At 46.6% G+C, this 16,682-nt stretch overlaps 1 protein-coding gene across 2 annotated transcripts in view; it reads right to left on the bottom strand.

The window, feature by feature from the left end:
- Positions 1–16,682, bottom strand: part of CCDC3 (coiled-coil domain containing 3) — a 129,248-nt gene that overhangs the window by 69,210 nt on the left and 43,356 nt on the right. The gene's annotated exons all lie outside the window — the stretch shown is intronic.

Raw genomic sequence — 16,682 nt, 5'->3', positions numbered from 1 at the left:
GAAGTAAAAGCTCCCCAAGAACCAGGCAGCATTCCAGAAAGGCCCAAGATGGTCAAAGGCCACAACCAATTGCCCCTTTCATTGTGGGAAATAAGGGGTGATGGACCAGCATTCCAAAATCTGCAGTAACCTAGGCAACATAACTTGCTGGATAGGAAAGGCCTGCTGGGTACAGTGAGAAAAAGCTCATCACGTGCAGAAGGCAGAGCCAGATGTGTGAACTTCCTGTCTGGAGTTTCCACCTAGGAGGGGCCACTATCTGAACTGGCCATGCCGTCATCAGAGCATGAGCACGGGGGAGCACGGGGAAGCCTGGCGTAGGCCACAGGTTTCCGCTGTCCGGCTGGCAGGGACTGACCTTATCCCTCGTCCTGTGTTGCCCTCACCCTGTTTACACGGTCGTTATCTCCATGAGCAGAGGACGGGGCCGACCGCGGGTTGATTGTGATATTAAAGTGATATTCACTATATGGAATTTAGAAATTGTACATGTGGTTATTCTATCCATCTAAACTCAGCCCTCTGACAGCCTTCTGAAGGAAGGGGATGAGTGGGGTAGGGTGGAACATGAGCTGCCGGGAAGCAGAGGTATGGGGCAGAAGACTGAGTTCAAGTTCTGAGTCACCATGGGGGCGAGGGCTGAGCCACATCCAGTAAGACCCAGGCTGGGCTGGATCCCCCCCAGCCAACATGATACCCCTGATCTTTCTTCCTTGGGTCTTCTTAGGGCACATGATTCCAGCCACAGAAGGTTTCATCACCAGATTTGGATTGCCTCTGGATTTCATGACAGCACAGTTTCCCGCATGATACAGTCCTCCAGTTTCATCATTGAAAGTGATTATATTTTCTGAGAACCCACTATGCATCAGAGACTTGCAGGATCTGGTGTTTTCTACACATACATGTTCCTAACCCATTTGAGGTGGTATTGTTATGCCCACCTCACATGTCACGTGAAATGAAGACTTGGAAACACTGAGGTTAGGAGATTTCCAGAGGTGACAAAGCTGGCAAAGCCCGGAGTCTCACCCATGTCTAACTCATGCTGCTGTAGTCACTAGATGGGGTTTTCTGGGTGGCTTCATTCTAGGTTGAAATTAGTGTTGTGGGCTCAGATCCTCCTCCACACCCTCTCCCCAAGCCCCTGACCTGGCTCCTTGACCTAACAAATGTCCTCTACGTAGGGTCTTCCACGCCCCTGCCCATTTTACAACACTTAGCGAGGAAGGTGCTCACTCCCCCGTCCACCCAGGCATCCCCACTGCCCTCTCATGGAAACAAACCAAGATTCATCTGGAGTTTTGAACAAGCAGGAACCTTGCAGAGTTCTGCTCAGCCCTAACTCCACCTGCTGGCCATTCATTCCGCCTTGGAAAGGAGTAAGAACATGACATGAGGCGTTTCAGCAGCCTCTGAAGAAGAAACAAGTCCACCAATTCAACTCACCCCAGCTGTCTGTCAGTGAGAGGAAGGATGGGCAAGGCGATGCTGAACCACCCTCCCCTGGCTCCAGGACCTGCCAGCCTCCCTTTGCGCAGGTAGCCGGGCCTGCAGCAGTGACTCCGGACAGAAAGTAGCCCACCTGCTGAGAATTAGGTGGGCACATCCTGCTAACATCGTTTTTCTGTTGCCAGCACCCTGTCACATGGAGAGGTAGCCCTGGCATTTGACAGAGACATGCAGAGTGTGCATTTAACCTGCAACTGTCACAGAAAGGTCTCAAAGCGTCGCACTGCTACTGTCCTTCAACCATGTCAGCAAGGGCGACAGAGTGAGCCAATCCCAAATTGCAGGTGTAAAATTTCTTCTCCCCTGGTTTCAGTGAGTTAAAATGAGCCAGGCTAGAAATTCAGGACACAGCCCAGCCAAGACCCGGGCTCCGAGACACACTCCTCTACACTGTATCATACTCTCTTAAAAGCAGGAGACGCAGATCCCTGCAGAGGTGAGGTTTCTGCTATTTGCCTCCAAACCCCATGTGTCTTCAGATCAGACGCACACACTGGAGTGATGCCATCTCCATCAGCTCACACCCTTGCTCAATTTTCCCAGAGTTACAAGCCCAGGCTGGGCTAAGACACAACCTCTGTGTGTCCCTGGAGACCTGGCCTTGGCCCGATTTCCCCTAAGATGGGTGAGCAGAGAGGTGGGTGTGGGCAGCAGGGAAGAGCTACCTGTGATTGGGAAATGACCATGTAGCAGAGAGAACAAAAGGGTTTTAGGACCTAGTGGTTGAGTGTTCATTTGTTCGTTCGTTCGTTCATTCATTCATTCAGAGCATCTACTGAGCTATTTCTACTGTGCTTTAGGCCCCAGACTATAAAGATGAAGATGAAATGGTCCTTAATTTCCAAGAGCACCTGGTACAATAAAGGTGGATGTGGGGGCAGCAGGGATGAGGAGCTGGGTGGCCAGGAATTCTCTGGCACAGAACTCCATCTCACAAGCCTGAATCGTCAAGGTGAGAATCCACTGCCACAAGGGAAGGTACCTTAGAGAACTGATTCTCTCATCTGATCCATGACCCTTAGAGAAGGTACCTTAGAGAACCGATTCTCTCATCTGATCCATGACCCTTAGAGAAGGTACCTTAGAGAACCGATTCTCTCATCTGATCCATGACCCTTAGAGAAGGTACCTTAGAGAACCGATTCTCTCATCTGATCCATGACCCTTAGAGAAGGTACCTTAGAGAACCGATTCTCTCATCTGATCCATGACCCTTAGAGAAGGTACCTTAGAGAACCGATTCTCTCATCTGATCCATGAACCTACTTTCACACACAGTATTGCAACACAAACAGACAAAAACAGATGTGCAGGCCTCTAAATAGGCCGTGTCCAAAGTAATTTAATTCTTGCTGAAAATCCAGTAAGACTTGGGGAGAGGAATGAATCAGTGAAGCACAGGGGATTCTTGGGGCAGTGAAGTGACTCTGTCTGATACTACAGTGCTGGGTACCTGTCATTACACGTTTGTCCAGAACCACAGACTACAACACCAAGAGTGAACCCTAAACCATGAACTCTGGGTGTTTTATCTGTCAATGTAAATTTCGTTTTTTAAAAACTAAACAATAGCACCAGATTACAGTATTGACAGGACCAGTGGGCTCCCCAGTCCAAAGCTCAGTTAACGGTGTCCCCGACTCGTTAAGTGTTTGTAAGGCCGGGTGCGGTGGCTCACGCCTGTAATCTCAGCACTTTGGGAGGCCAAGGTGGGTGGACCACTTGAAGTTAGTTGTTTGAGACCAACCTCACCAACATAGTAAAACCTTGTCTCTACCAAAAAAACACAAAAATTAGCTGGGCGGGTTGGCGAGCGCCTGTAATCCCAGCTACTTGGGAGGCAGAGGCACGAGAGTCGCTTGAACCCAGGAGATGGAGGTTGCAGTGAGCTCAAGTCACACCAAGGCCCTCCAACCTGGGCAACAGAGCGAGACCTTGTCTCAAAAAGAAAAAAAAAAAGAAAGTGTCTTTAAGAGAGTAAACAGTGCCCTCTAAACTTTCCCTTGCTGTCCCTAAGTGCCTGTCGACACCACTCTCCACAAACTTCTCAAAGGAAGAGAGCAAACCCCTAATCCAATAAAGTTATTAATAGCAGCAGGAGCTGACTGCACAGTGAACAACTGTGGCATCTAAAGGCGGTAACCTTGGACAGCTCTCTCCAGAAGCATAAACCCCAGGCATGAGAGAAATGTATTTGCAACATGCAGTGGGGAGGGGCTGAAGAAATGACCCTCACGGAGAGTTTTGATTAATTACTACATCTTATAACCCAAAATCCAAGCCTCACCGGACCTTTCCAGTAAAACTTTATAAGCAGTTTTCAAACCACAGGAAAGATTTATTGCCAATTTCATCAACCATGTTAATATTTAGTCATTAACAGATGCATATCAAGTTCCTATTGTTCATGAAAAGAACTGCATTTAAAAGATAGAATTCATGTTCGTTGGCAGTTTCGGACGAATATTCCTGAAAGACATGCCTGGGACCCACGTAGGTTTCATCTTCCTCTGGAACAATAGGACAAAGGAACGGAACTCAGGCCCGGGCTTGTTATGGATGGTGTCAGTGATACAGTTTAAAGGACCTAACGTAACTCTCAGGAATGAAAAGCTATTTTCCAAGCTTTTTTTTTTTTTTGAGATGGAGTCTCGCTCTTGTTGCCCAGGCTGGAGTGCAACAGCACAATCTCGGCTGACTGCAACCTCTGCCTCCTGGGTTCAAGTGATTCTCCTGCCTCAGTCTCCCAAGTAACTGGGATTACAGAGGCATATGCCACCATGCCCGGCTAATTATTTTGTATTTAGTAGAGAGGGGGTTTCACCACGTTGGTCAGGCTGGTCGTAAACTCCCGACCTCAGGGGATCTGCACCACCTCGGCCTCCCAAAGTGCTGGGATTACAGGCGTGAGCCACTGCACCCAGCCCTATTTTCCACACTCTTGAAGCACTTGTTCCAATCACATTTTCAGGTTAAGAGATGAAAGCTTTCAAATATATATGTTCATGGAGAGAATGAATTATGCTACTCTCTGCTTTCACACTTTAACTTGAATTATCCGATGGAATCAGTGCTGACTGTCTAGCAGAACTTTGGCGTTACATGAAATGGTCAGGGGAGTACTTAGGAAGCAGAAGCAATCTGTGGGGACTGGAGAATGGACCCAGAGAGAGGGAGGGAGGTAAGGCCAGAGAAAGCAGAAAGGCAGGAGGTCACCCTGCAGTCTGCAGGCAGACCCAGAGAAGGCGGCAGTCAGAAAGGAAGCTGGACCACACCCAGAGGGCCAACCCAGTCTCCAAGCACGACCACCACCATCTCCCTGAAAACTAGGGAATCCACCCTTCTCTCCAGCCTCAGAATAAAGAAATGGAAAGAGGAGCTTTTTCTTAGAGCAGATGAGTCACTTAGAAAGGACCTAACGAGTTACTATCTGGTACCGGGTCAGAATGTTCTCCCTTCATTTTTTAATGTGCATACTGTTTTGTGAAAGTAAATAGAATCTCAGGACCCCACACTCATTATGCCAGAGGGAAAGGTCATCTCGGGAACTGAGTCACACAACACTGCCTTCCTTGTGTTCCCAAATGAGAGCTGTCATTTCTCAACCCTGTGTCATCGCCTCATCCATAAGCCAGGTTCCCAAAGTGACAGGTCACGTATCTCCCCAGAGGGCCTCCCTCACAAACTGCTCATAAGCAAATTCCTTGTGAGCCCCTAACTCTTTCAGGATACATATCCCTCTCTATAAACTAGCCCTGAAACTGAGTTCTGCTGAATCTCACCCTGACAATGTCAATTACCAGCTTATCTTCACAGGAAGAGAACAAGGGCAAGACCAGAAATCATCCTTCTGCCTACGCTCAGACAAATGCATCACTGACTTTTCACATGAAAGATGTGGATTTACTGACTGTTAACCAGGAAGCACTCACTGTCTACCCTTTTTTTTATTTTTTTGAGAAAGAGTCTTGCTCTGTTGCCAGGCTCTAGTGCAATGATGTGATCTCAGCTCATTGCAACCTCCACCTCCCGGGTTCGAGCAATTCTCCTGCCTTAGCCTCCCGAGTAGCTGGAACTACAAGCACACACCACCATGCCCGGCTCATTTTTCTGTATTTTTAGTAGAGACAGGGTTTCACCATGTTGGCCAAGATGGTCTCAATTTCTTGACCTCGTGATTCGCCCGCCTCGGCCTCCCAAAGTGCTGAGATTACAGGCGTGAGCCGCCGCGCCCGGCCCCCACCCCGAAGTGCCAGGGTTACAGGCGTGAGCCGCCGCGCCCGGCCCCTCCCTTTCTTTTTGTCTGTTCTTTCCCCTTCAAATACACAAGTTCCCCAAGCCCTCTGTTTTTGTTTTTGAGACAGGGTGTCACTCTGTCGCCCAGGCTGGAGTACCGTGACATGATCACAGCTCTCTGTAGCCTTGACCTCCTTGGCTCAAGCAAGCCTCCTGCCTCAGCCTCCAGAGTGGCCGGGACCACAGGCACACACCACCACGCCTGGCTAATATTTGGTAGAGACAGGGTCTTGCTGTGTTTCGCACGCTGGTCTCAAACTCCTGGGCTCAATAGATCCTCCTCCCTTGGCCTTCCAAAGTGCTTAGATTACAAGCATGAGTCACCACACCCGGCCCCCAAGACCCTCTTTGGAAAAGCAGAGGTCACACACAGACACTCTGGTGACTTACGTTTTCCCTGGTGCATCCTCAAACTTTGGCTAAATAAACCTAATGACTGAGAAACCTGCCTCAGTTGCTTTCCTGGTTTTGATTTTTTGGTTAATGATATGGATGATGGTCACCTGAGTTGACTTTCAGTATGACAGTTTTGCTTTACTACAAAGCCTTGGCAAAGGGCACCGGCCTGTGTACTTTTGAAGCCCTGTGCTAGTTTCTACTGACAGCCTTAAATAGTTTTGTCATTGAAATGATGATTGCATTTAAAGTCAGAACAGCATCACTAGGCCACGTGCTAATAGTTGTAGCTCTGGGTATGTCCTTATTTTCCTAGGAGGTTCTTTTGTGATGTTACATGAAGGGGTGGACTAGACAGCCTCCTGGGTCCCTTTCAATCCTGACATTCTTCATCCTGTCTCTCTGCAAAGCAAACACACTGGCCTCAAGTGCATCGGGTGATCTCTGAGGCCCCAAGTCCCTGGAAACTGCCACAAGCATCTGGGTTTGCTTAGACCCCGGGGGAAGCATGGCTCTGCCAGGTGTCACAGCTGATTTAACTAAAAGAAAGATGAGAACCAGCCAGGGGTACTGAAGCTTGACAAGGTCCCTGAGGGTATGTCCAGCGAGAGCCAAAATAGCATGGGGAAGACAGGAGGAGATCCTCTCCAGCCCAAGATTCACAGGCTGTGCTTGTTCTAACTACAGCCATCAGTCCCCAGAAATGTCCCCACGGGTCTGTAAAACCTCAGTGCAAGCTAAGAAAGGGGAGAGGTGCATCTGCTGGTGTCAGTGAGGGATGGGATGAGGCAGAAACACAGGGCAGACAGGGAGGAGGGGGTAAGGGAAGAAAGGAGGTAAGCAAAGATACTGTCTTCCCAAGAGAAGTTTGCATGAGCTAAGATGTCCACCCGGAGAGCTCAGAGAGTAGCAGACTTTCTGTTTCCAAGACAGAGGAGAGATAAATGATCATTTCCTATTTAAAACACAGCTTTATGGCCAGAGATCCTACGAATCTGTCATTCCTCTGTGCATAGACCCTACAAAGCCAGTCTACATATTCAGAACCCATGTCTGCATGGGGACAAGACACAGAGTGAAGTCAATGAAGCAAACAGCTGCAGGGAACTTGGGGAACAGAACCCAGAAACTTCTATCTCCTAGAGTGAGAGACTCTCAGAATGCAAGACTCTTTCAAGCTTTGCTTCTAGTACCATAGCACATTTCCATAACAATGGCCCTAGCATGGATTACCTCATGAGGCCAGAGGAAGGCTGGCTTGAGGAGTCTCTCTCTGGGGGACACCGCACACACTCTCTTTAAGGAAAGACAGAATTTTTTTTTTTTTTTGAGACAGGGTCTTGCTATGTTGCCTGGGCTGGTCTCAAACTCCTGGCCTCAAGCCATCCTCCTGCTTCAGCCTTACAAAGTGCCAAGATTACAAGTGTGAGCCACTGCATCTGGCCCAGGATCCTTTTTCTTATTTTCTTCAGATGCATTCTGTCACCCAGACTGGAGTGCAGTGACGTGATCTCAGTTCATGGCAACTGCCACCTCCCAGGTTCAAGCAATTCTGCTGCCTCAGCCTCCCGAGTAGGTGGAATTACAGGCACTCACCACCATACCCAGCTACTTTTTGTATTTTTAGTAGAGACGAAGTTTCATCATGTTGGCCAGACTGGTCTCAAACTCCTGACCTCAGGTGATCTACCTGCCTCGGCCTCCCAAAGTGCTGGCATTACAGGCGTGAGCCACCGCACCCAGCCCACGATCCTTTTGAATCCACCTGAGCATATCATGTACTGAGGCTCTCTGGAAAGGCTTGGGGGATTGAAGAGTAAACTTAGAGTTACAAGAAAAGTGGGAAAAATTCAGGAAGAATGAGTCCACTCAGTAAAGCCTCTTCAACCAGGCAGGGTAAGAGTTTTCTCAGGCTGACTGCTGACTTTTTGGCACAGGTGCTATCACTGAGGGCATCTATGAAGTAGTCCATGGGAAGAGTCCCAGTTTTTCACAAAGCTCTGACTTTGGTTACCCCAAATTCCATCCCCTGTGACTTACAATGGAGGAAGTGAGTTGTGGTGACACCACATGATTATCCATGAGATAAAAATGAGAAATGAGCGGTCGGGCGTGGTAGCTCACACCTGTAATCCCAGCACTTTGGGAGGCCGAGGCAGGTGGATCACAAGGTCAAGAAATCGAGACCATCCTGACCAACATGGTGAAACCTGGTCTCTACTAAAAATATAAAAGTTAGCTGGGTATGGTTGCGCACACCTGTAGTCCCAGCTACTGGGGAGGCTGAGGTAGGAGAATCGCTTGAACCCGGGAGGCAGAGGTTGCAGTGAGCTGAGATTGCATCACTGCATTCCAGCCTGGCAACAGAGCGAGACTATCTCAAAAAATAAAAGACGGAAGTGAGTTACCACCAATTAAAACATACAGCCATGGTCACACGCTACAACCTGGAGGACCATTGAGGACATTAAGCTAAGTGAAATGAGCCAGTCATAGAAAGACACATAGGGCATGATTCCACTTATATAAGGGATCTCAAGCAGTGAAACTCACAGAAACAGAAAGAATGGTACTTGCCAGGGGCTGGAGAGGTGAGGACTAGGATGGGGAAAGGGAAACAGAATAGAGTTTCAGTCGTGCAAGATGAGTAAGTTCTAGAAATCTGCTATCCAACAGTGTACATACAGTTAACAATACTGGAAATTTTGTTAAGAGTAGATTTCGTATCATGTGTTTTTTACCATCATTAAAAAAGAAATCAGCTGGATGTGGTAGTTCACATCTGTAATACCAGCACTTTGGGAGGCTGAGACGGGTGGATTACAGGATCAGGATTTCAAGACCAGCCTGAACGACATCGTGAAACCCCGTCTCTACTAAAAACACAAAAATGAGGTGAACGTGGTGGCGCATGCCTGTAATCCCAGCTACTCAGGAGGCTGAGGCAAAAGAGAATCACTTGAACCCAAGAGGCAGAGGTTGCAATGAGCCGAGATTGTGCCACTTCTAGCCTGGGCAACAGAGCAAGATTCCATCTCAAAAAAAAAAATCTGTGGCTAGGTGGGACATGGTGGCTCATGCCTATAATCCCAGCACTCTGGGAGGCCGAGGCTGGTGGATAATTTGAGGTTAGGAGTTTGAGACCAGCCTGGCCAATATGGTGAAACCCCATCTCCACCAAAAATACAGAAGTTAGCTGGGCATGGTGGCAGGTGCCTGTAATCCCAGCTACTCAGGAGGCTGAGGCACAAAAAACGTTTCAACCCAGAAGGCAGAGGTTGAAGTGAGCCAAGATTGTGCTACTGCACTCCATCCTGGGTGACAGCTGTCTCAAAAAATAAATAAAATAGAATATATATATATATCAAAAAATCTATAGCTCTCAAAGTTTTTCGGTAGAATTGAAAAAAGAAATCTAAAGCTATGAGTAGCTTAACGGTTGTGTCTCTAATCCATCTTAACACTGCTGCAAAGCAGAGTTTGAAAATGGCAGAGTGGTGGCTCACGCCTGTCATCCCAACACTTTGGGAGGCTGAAGTGGGCTGATCACTTGAGGTCAGAAGTTCGAGCCCAACCTGGGCCATATGGTGAAACCATCTCTACTAAAAATACAACAATTAGCCAGGTGTGTGGTGTGCACCTGTAGTCCTAGTTACTGGGAGGTAGAGGTTGTGGCAAGCCAAGAGTGCACACTGCACTCCAGCCTGGCTTATGGGAGTGAAACCTTGTCTCGACATAAAAAATAAAATAAAATAAAGAGTTTGAAAACTTTGAACATCCTATAAAGGGAATGTTTCTAGTCATAGCTCTAATGAAAAGAAATGGCAAAAAAAAGAAGGGCCAAATATATGAAGATTTCACCAAAGAGGCCATACAGATGGTAAATGTACAGATGAAAAGATGATTGACATTATTAGCCACGAGGGAAATGCAAATTAAAACCACACAGGATCAACGAGACAGAAAATTAACAAGGACATCCAGAACTTGAACTCAGACCCGGAACAAGTAAACTTAATAAACATTTATAGAACTCTCCACTTTAAATACACAAAACACACATTACCACCTCACACCTATTCCAAAAGTGACTACATAATTGGAAGTAAATCATTCCTCAGTAATCGCATAGCATTTCATAGGTTTAAATGAAATATTGGTTGGCTGCTTGTTTGTTATTTTCTTCCCTTATTCCTTCCTGTCTACGTCATTAAGTAGAATTATTGGTATAAAAGAGGTTTTCAATACCCATTTCTAAACTGCATTCTAGCCTGGGCAAGAAAGCAATTCTCCCATTCTCTCTCTTTCTCTTTCTTTTTCTTCCTCTTCCTTTTTCTTTCTTTCTTCCTTTTTTTTAAATAAATAAAATAAATAAATAAAATCAAACTGCAGTGAAAATACGTGGGCTTACTAATTCACAAACACTCATTGATTTTTAAGGCAATTTGGTGGTAGCAAGTAGATACAACAGATGCTGATATGTTCATATATGAAAACACATCTAGATACATATAAATAAAGATCTTATAGCTTTCAAAATTTTGATCAAAAAAAAAAAACAAACCCACACAGGATGGGTGCAGTGGCTCATGCCTGCAATTGCAGCATTCTGGGAGGCTGAGGTGGGCAGATCACTTGAGGTCTGAGATCAGCCCAGAGGTTGAGACCGGCCTGGCCAACACAGGGCAACGCTGTCCCTACTAAAAATACAAACGTTAGCTGGGCATGGTAGCACACGCCTGTAGTCCCAGCTACTAGAGAGACTGACACTAGAGAACTTATTCAAACAACCCGACACCATCCGTTCCCCGAGAACTTACTGAAATAATAATTTTTAAATGCCATCGGATGGTTATACAAGAAACTAATAACACTGGCTGCTTATTTGGAGGGTAGGTGGGGAGTGGGTGGATGGGTGTCGGAGGCAGTGGAGAACCCACGTGAGTGTGCTATCTGCTGATAATCCAATACACTCTGTTTTTAAATGTGATCCCCGCACAGAACACAATCCATTATACTGAAAGAAAACAGTATTCAAGATAGCTTCCCCTTCATCTGTTCCCGTCTCCAGCACAAACCCCCATCACTACTGCTATTGCCACTCTTCCATGGGATGTTTTGGGACTCCCCTGGACAGCAGCAGGCTCCTTTTAAAATTTTTGTTTAAAAAGGGGGTTTTAAACAATGAGATACCGTCTCACACCAGTTAGAATGGCGATCATTAAAAAAATCAGGAGACAACGGATGCTGGAGAGGATGCAGAGAAATAGGAACGCTTTTACCCTGCTGGTGGCAGTATAAACTAGCTCAACCATTGTGGAAAACAGGGCGGTGATTCCGCATGGATCTGGAACTAGAGATACCATTTGACCCAGCAATCCCATTACTGGGCATATACCCTAAGAATTATAAATCATTCTGTTATAAAGACACATGCACATGTATGTTTACTGCAGCACTGTTCACAATAGCAAAGACTTGGAACCGACCCAAATACCCATCAATGACAGACTGGATAAAGAAAATGTGGCACATACACACCATGGAATACTATGCAGCCATAAAAAAGATGAGTTCATGTCCTTTGCAGGGACATGGATGAAGCTGGAAACCATCATTCTCAGCAAACTAACACAAGAACAGAAAACCAAACACTGCATGTTCTCACTTATAAGTGGGAGTTGAACAATGAGAACACATGGACACAGGGAGGGGAACATCACAAACCGGGGCCTGTTGGAGGTGGGGTTAGTGGGGAGGGAGAGCATTAGGAGAAATACCTAATGTAGACGACAGGGTGATAGATGCAGCAAACCACCATGGCACGTGTATACCTATGTAACAAACCTGCACGTTCTGCACATGTACCCCAGAACTTAAAGTTTAATAATAAATTTTTAATGTAGTTTTTAAAGCAGTACTTAAGAATGATCAGAACCTGAAGTCAGGAGTTTGAGACCAGCCTGGCCAACATGGTGAAACCCTGTCTCTAATAAAAATACAAAAATTAGCCAGGTGGTGGCAGGCACCCGTAAGCCCAGCTACTCGGGAGGCTGAGGCAGGAGAATCGCTTGAACCTGGGAGGTGGAGGCTGTAGTGAGCCAAGATCGTGCCATTGCACTCCAGCCTGAGGGACAAGAAGGAGACTTCATCTCAGAAAAAAAAAAAAAAAAAAAGAATCAGCTTCCAGTACTAAGCCCTTGCATCACTCTAGAAAGTGCTTTCAAAAGTATGTTCTAATTAGGTCGTTACAACACCAGTTTATCTGTTCTAGGCTCTGTTTTTCAGAAGGGAAAACTGAAGTTGTGAAAAATTAAGGGATCTGCCCAAGGTCATTCCTCCAGAAATGGCAGAGCCAATCGAGATCTTCTGATTAAAAGTTCACAGTCCTTCTAAGGCGGCTGAGAGAAGGGTAACCCCCCATCACTCTTCCCATCTCCAAAAGAAGAAGAAAATGGTAGCAAGAGCTCCCCAGAGCTGCTTTCAATCCCATGACACTGTATGACAGACATTTTATGTAAGTCTGGGTCAGTCTGGGTCTTGGTCCTAGGGGACTGCACTGGCAGAGTGGGAAAAATATCCAAATTGTTTTGACTGTTGTACTTGTCCAGCGAGAGAGAAATGAGGAAGGAAAAATGTCCTTGGCTGGTGTGGAGGGAATCCTGCCAGTAAATCTGGTGGATGTTCCCACATGCCAAGGATATCCCCCCAAGTCCTATTAACACCACGACACCGAACGAGAGAGGCGCTGAACACTTGCTAACACTGCTGACATCTTGGCAGCTTTTGAAAGAAAGATCATGTTGCTATTTACTAATGTGTGGGTGGGATATTTGAAGATGAAGAGGCGCTGGAAAGGAACCAGAGCGTTCTTTCCAGGGAGTTCCCAAGAGTTCCTAAGGACTGAGTTGAATGTCGCCCTGCATACGTTTTGCAAAAGTTGCCCTCCACAAGCTTTTCCTCCTCTTCCATCTCCTACCCTCCAAATCCACTCTCGAGTCCCTGATCTGCCAACACAGAGAAAGTGTGAACTGTCGGGGAAGAGAATGAGACGTGGTCTTTATAACTATAGCCCAGATCCACGCCCAAACGGAATGGAAGCTCAAAGAACAGCGGCATCAGCAGCATCCAGCGGCAGGTCGCAGTGGCTCACGCCTGCAATCCCAGAACTTTGGGATGCCAAGGCAGGAAGATCACTTGAGGCTGGGAGTTCGAGACCAGCCTGACCCACATGGTGAAACCCCATCTCTACAAAAAATACAAAAATTAGCTGGGCATGGTGGTGGGCGCCTGTAATCCCAGGTACTTGGGAGGCTGAGGCAGGAGAATCACTTGAACCCAGGAGACAGAGGTTGCAGTGAGCCGAGATCACATCACTGCACTCCAACCTGGACGACAGAGCGAGACTCAATCTCAAAAACAAAAACAAAACAACAGCACGTAGACAGCACAGGCACACGGGGGATGCCTGCAGGGTCTGTAATGGAAGACATCACACATAATATAAGAAAGTCTTCTGAGCAAAGCCCCGGGCCCTTCATAACCGCTCTTAGAGCATGTGGAGTGTTAGTGTGTCCTGATTAACAGAAGTCTAACATCTATTCTCACTGGAAATAAAAGGGTGATTATAACGGCAATTCTGACCCCTCCTAAGGTTAAGGAACAATGTTGACTGCTTCTGACATAACATGGTGTATTTATCCTGGGTAGGATAATTTGATGCTTACCTTCCCACAGAAAAAGAAAAGAAAAGTTTAAAGCTTTTTTTTAAGAAAGTTTAAAGTTTTTTTTTTTAGGGGCACAATCTCAGCTCACTGCAACCTCCCCCTCCCAAGTTCAAACGATTCTCCTGCCTCAGCCTCCCAAAGTAGCTGGGATTACAGGAACATGCCACCATCCTCAGCTAATTTTTGTATTTTTAGTAGAGATGGGGTTCCACCATGTTGTCCAGGGTGGTCTCAAACTCCTGACCTCAAGTGATCCGCCCACCTTAGCCTCCCAATGTGCTGGGATTACAGGCGTGAGCCACCGCGCCCAGTCCATAATGGGCCAATTTTGTGTAGCTTTGATGTGGTCCCTTTCCAAGTGGGTAGGGAATAAAACTGGCACAGGCAGAGGTCTGGAAATGTGCAGTGTCCCCCAGATTGAACTAAATCCTGCTACCCAGCAGCTCAGCAAAGTGAAATAATTCTCTTCCTCCCTTCAAGTTTCCACTCTTCCTCTGAGGCTAGAATGCTCCCACACTGTGTTATCTAAGAGGTCAGGGTGATTCAAGGGAAAGGAAAAAGGAATTCTCCCGCAAGATCAACATCTGATCAACAGAAATAAAGCTGCCTTCACACTAAAACAATTCTCCACAGTCCTACTGTTCCCGTTTTGTTTTCCCCAAATGATGGAAAAATCTAATTCCAGAAAAATGTTAGTAGCTAGATGATGTGACCATAGGGCTAAAAAGTTACGTAGCTTAAATTTTTAGGGGCTAACCTATTCAAATATTTTCAGAATAATATCTGATCTCTTGGCATCAATCTATTATCTAGTCATATAAGCAAAGGGCCCACAATATGGAGAACAAAAGGACCAGTCTACAGATTTCACTTGGAAGATACTAAGAGTGACTCGGGCTTGGGATACTCAGGCTTAGACTTGCTGGGTCTAATTCAACATGGAGTGGGCAACAGTAAAAATTAAAAAAACAGGTACTTGGAACCATGTTGGGAGCAAAATATAAGACAAGCGTTCAGAGAGTTCTGGCAAATCATCAGGAAGGGGTTAGAAAAGTCTAGATTGCTATAAGTAGGGTAGAGTTGAGGAAGTAACCTTTTTTTTTTTTTTTTTTGGTCACCCAGGTTGGAGTGCAATGGTGTGATCTTGGCTCACTGCAACCTCCGCCTCCTGGGTTCAAGTGATTTTCCTGCCTCTGCCTCCTGAGTAGCTGAGATTGGAGGCATGCACCACCCTGCCCGGCTAATTTTTGCATTTTTAGTAGAGATGGGGTTTCACCATGTTGCAGGCTGTTCTTGAACTCCTGACCTCAAGTGATCCACCCACCTCGGCCTCCCCAAGTGCTGGGATTACAGGCCTATGTCAAAGAAGAATAAACCATTTCCCTTAGTTGGACGTACCTGCCCTTCACAGGAATAGCTTCTGTGCAACAGCGTGAAGAGGGCCTCCAGGTACACGGAGCTCTGGGCAAAGCTCCCTTTCGATCTCCCTTTAAACGGGGTTTGAATTACGTCCTTTGCCGACATGGAGGAAGCTGGAGGCCATTTTCCTAAGCAAATTAATGCAGGAACAGAAACCCAAATACCGCGTGTTCTCACTTATAATGGGAGCTAAACATTGAGTACACATGGGCACGAAGACGGCAGCAATAGATACCGGGGCCTCCTTGAGGGTGGAGGACGGGAGGAGGGTGAGGATGGAAAAACTACCTCTCAGGTACTGTACTCAGTACCTGGGTGATGAAACAATCAGTATTCCAAACCCCAGTGGCACGAAATTTACTCACATCACAAACCTACACAGGTATTCCCTGAACCTAAAATAACAGTCGGAAGGAAAACAACATAGAAAAGACAATAAGGGGATTCAGAAGAACAAGGCAGCTACCCTAGGCCATCCCACCAGACAAGAGAAAGACCCCTCCCTCAAACCTTTCACGATGGGTGGAAAGAAGGGAGTCTCTTAACATGCACAAATGGGTTCATTAATGCCGAAAAAAGAGGCCTTATTCCATATGATACCCCCATCAGAACTCTCTCTCCGGCCGGCCGTCACGTTGCCCTAAAAATGTCCTCAATCAAGGATTGGAAGAGATGGGTCACTGCCCCATAGGCCTAGACTCACATGGCCCCAGTATCATCCCAACTTGGTTGTGGCAACGCCCACTGCTTTGGAAAAGTGGTGATCATCAACATTTTCCTGCACCTCTGGCCCAGATCCAGAAGACTCTCTCACTCCCCAAATGATCCCAACCCTTACATTCTGCAACCACCTTGGCCATCCTGCCCCTCTACGTTTACCAGCCATAGTTAAGAATCACTCACAGAAGTGGTAGCTATGAGAGCAATTTCACTTCATTCCCTTCAGCACTCTTCCTTTCCTCTACAATTCCTTAGAGCCCCATGCTGTCAATAACAATCATACAGTCAGAACAGTCATAGCGGTTCACGTGTATTCAGCACTTACTCTTTCAAGCATGATGCTAAGGGATTTACATATTTATGTTTTTTACATATTTCAGTCATATTGCATCAGCCCTCAGACAAAGATCAGAGGTGTCCAATCTTTTGGCTTCCCTGGGCCCCATCAGAAGAAGAATTATCTTGAGCCACACATAAAATACACCAACACTAATGACAGCTGATAAGCCAAAAAAAATCTCATCGTGTTCTACGAAAGTTTACAAATCTGTGTTAGGCCACATTCAGAGCTGTCCTGGGCTGCAGGTTGGACCAGCCTGATATAGCTGCTAC

The sequence above is a fragment of the Aotus nancymaae genome, unplaced genomic scaffold (genome assembly GCF_030222135.1).
Source record: "Aotus nancymaae isolate 86718 unplaced genomic scaffold, 86718_ANA_hifiasm-v0.15.2.pri h1tg000077l, whole genome shotgun sequence".
Classification (NCBI taxonomy): Eukaryota; Metazoa; Chordata; class Mammalia; order Primates; family Aotidae; genus Aotus; species Aotus nancymaae.
Note: the sequence above shows the minus strand (reverse complement) of the source record. Positions and strands in the feature narration are given on the sequence as shown.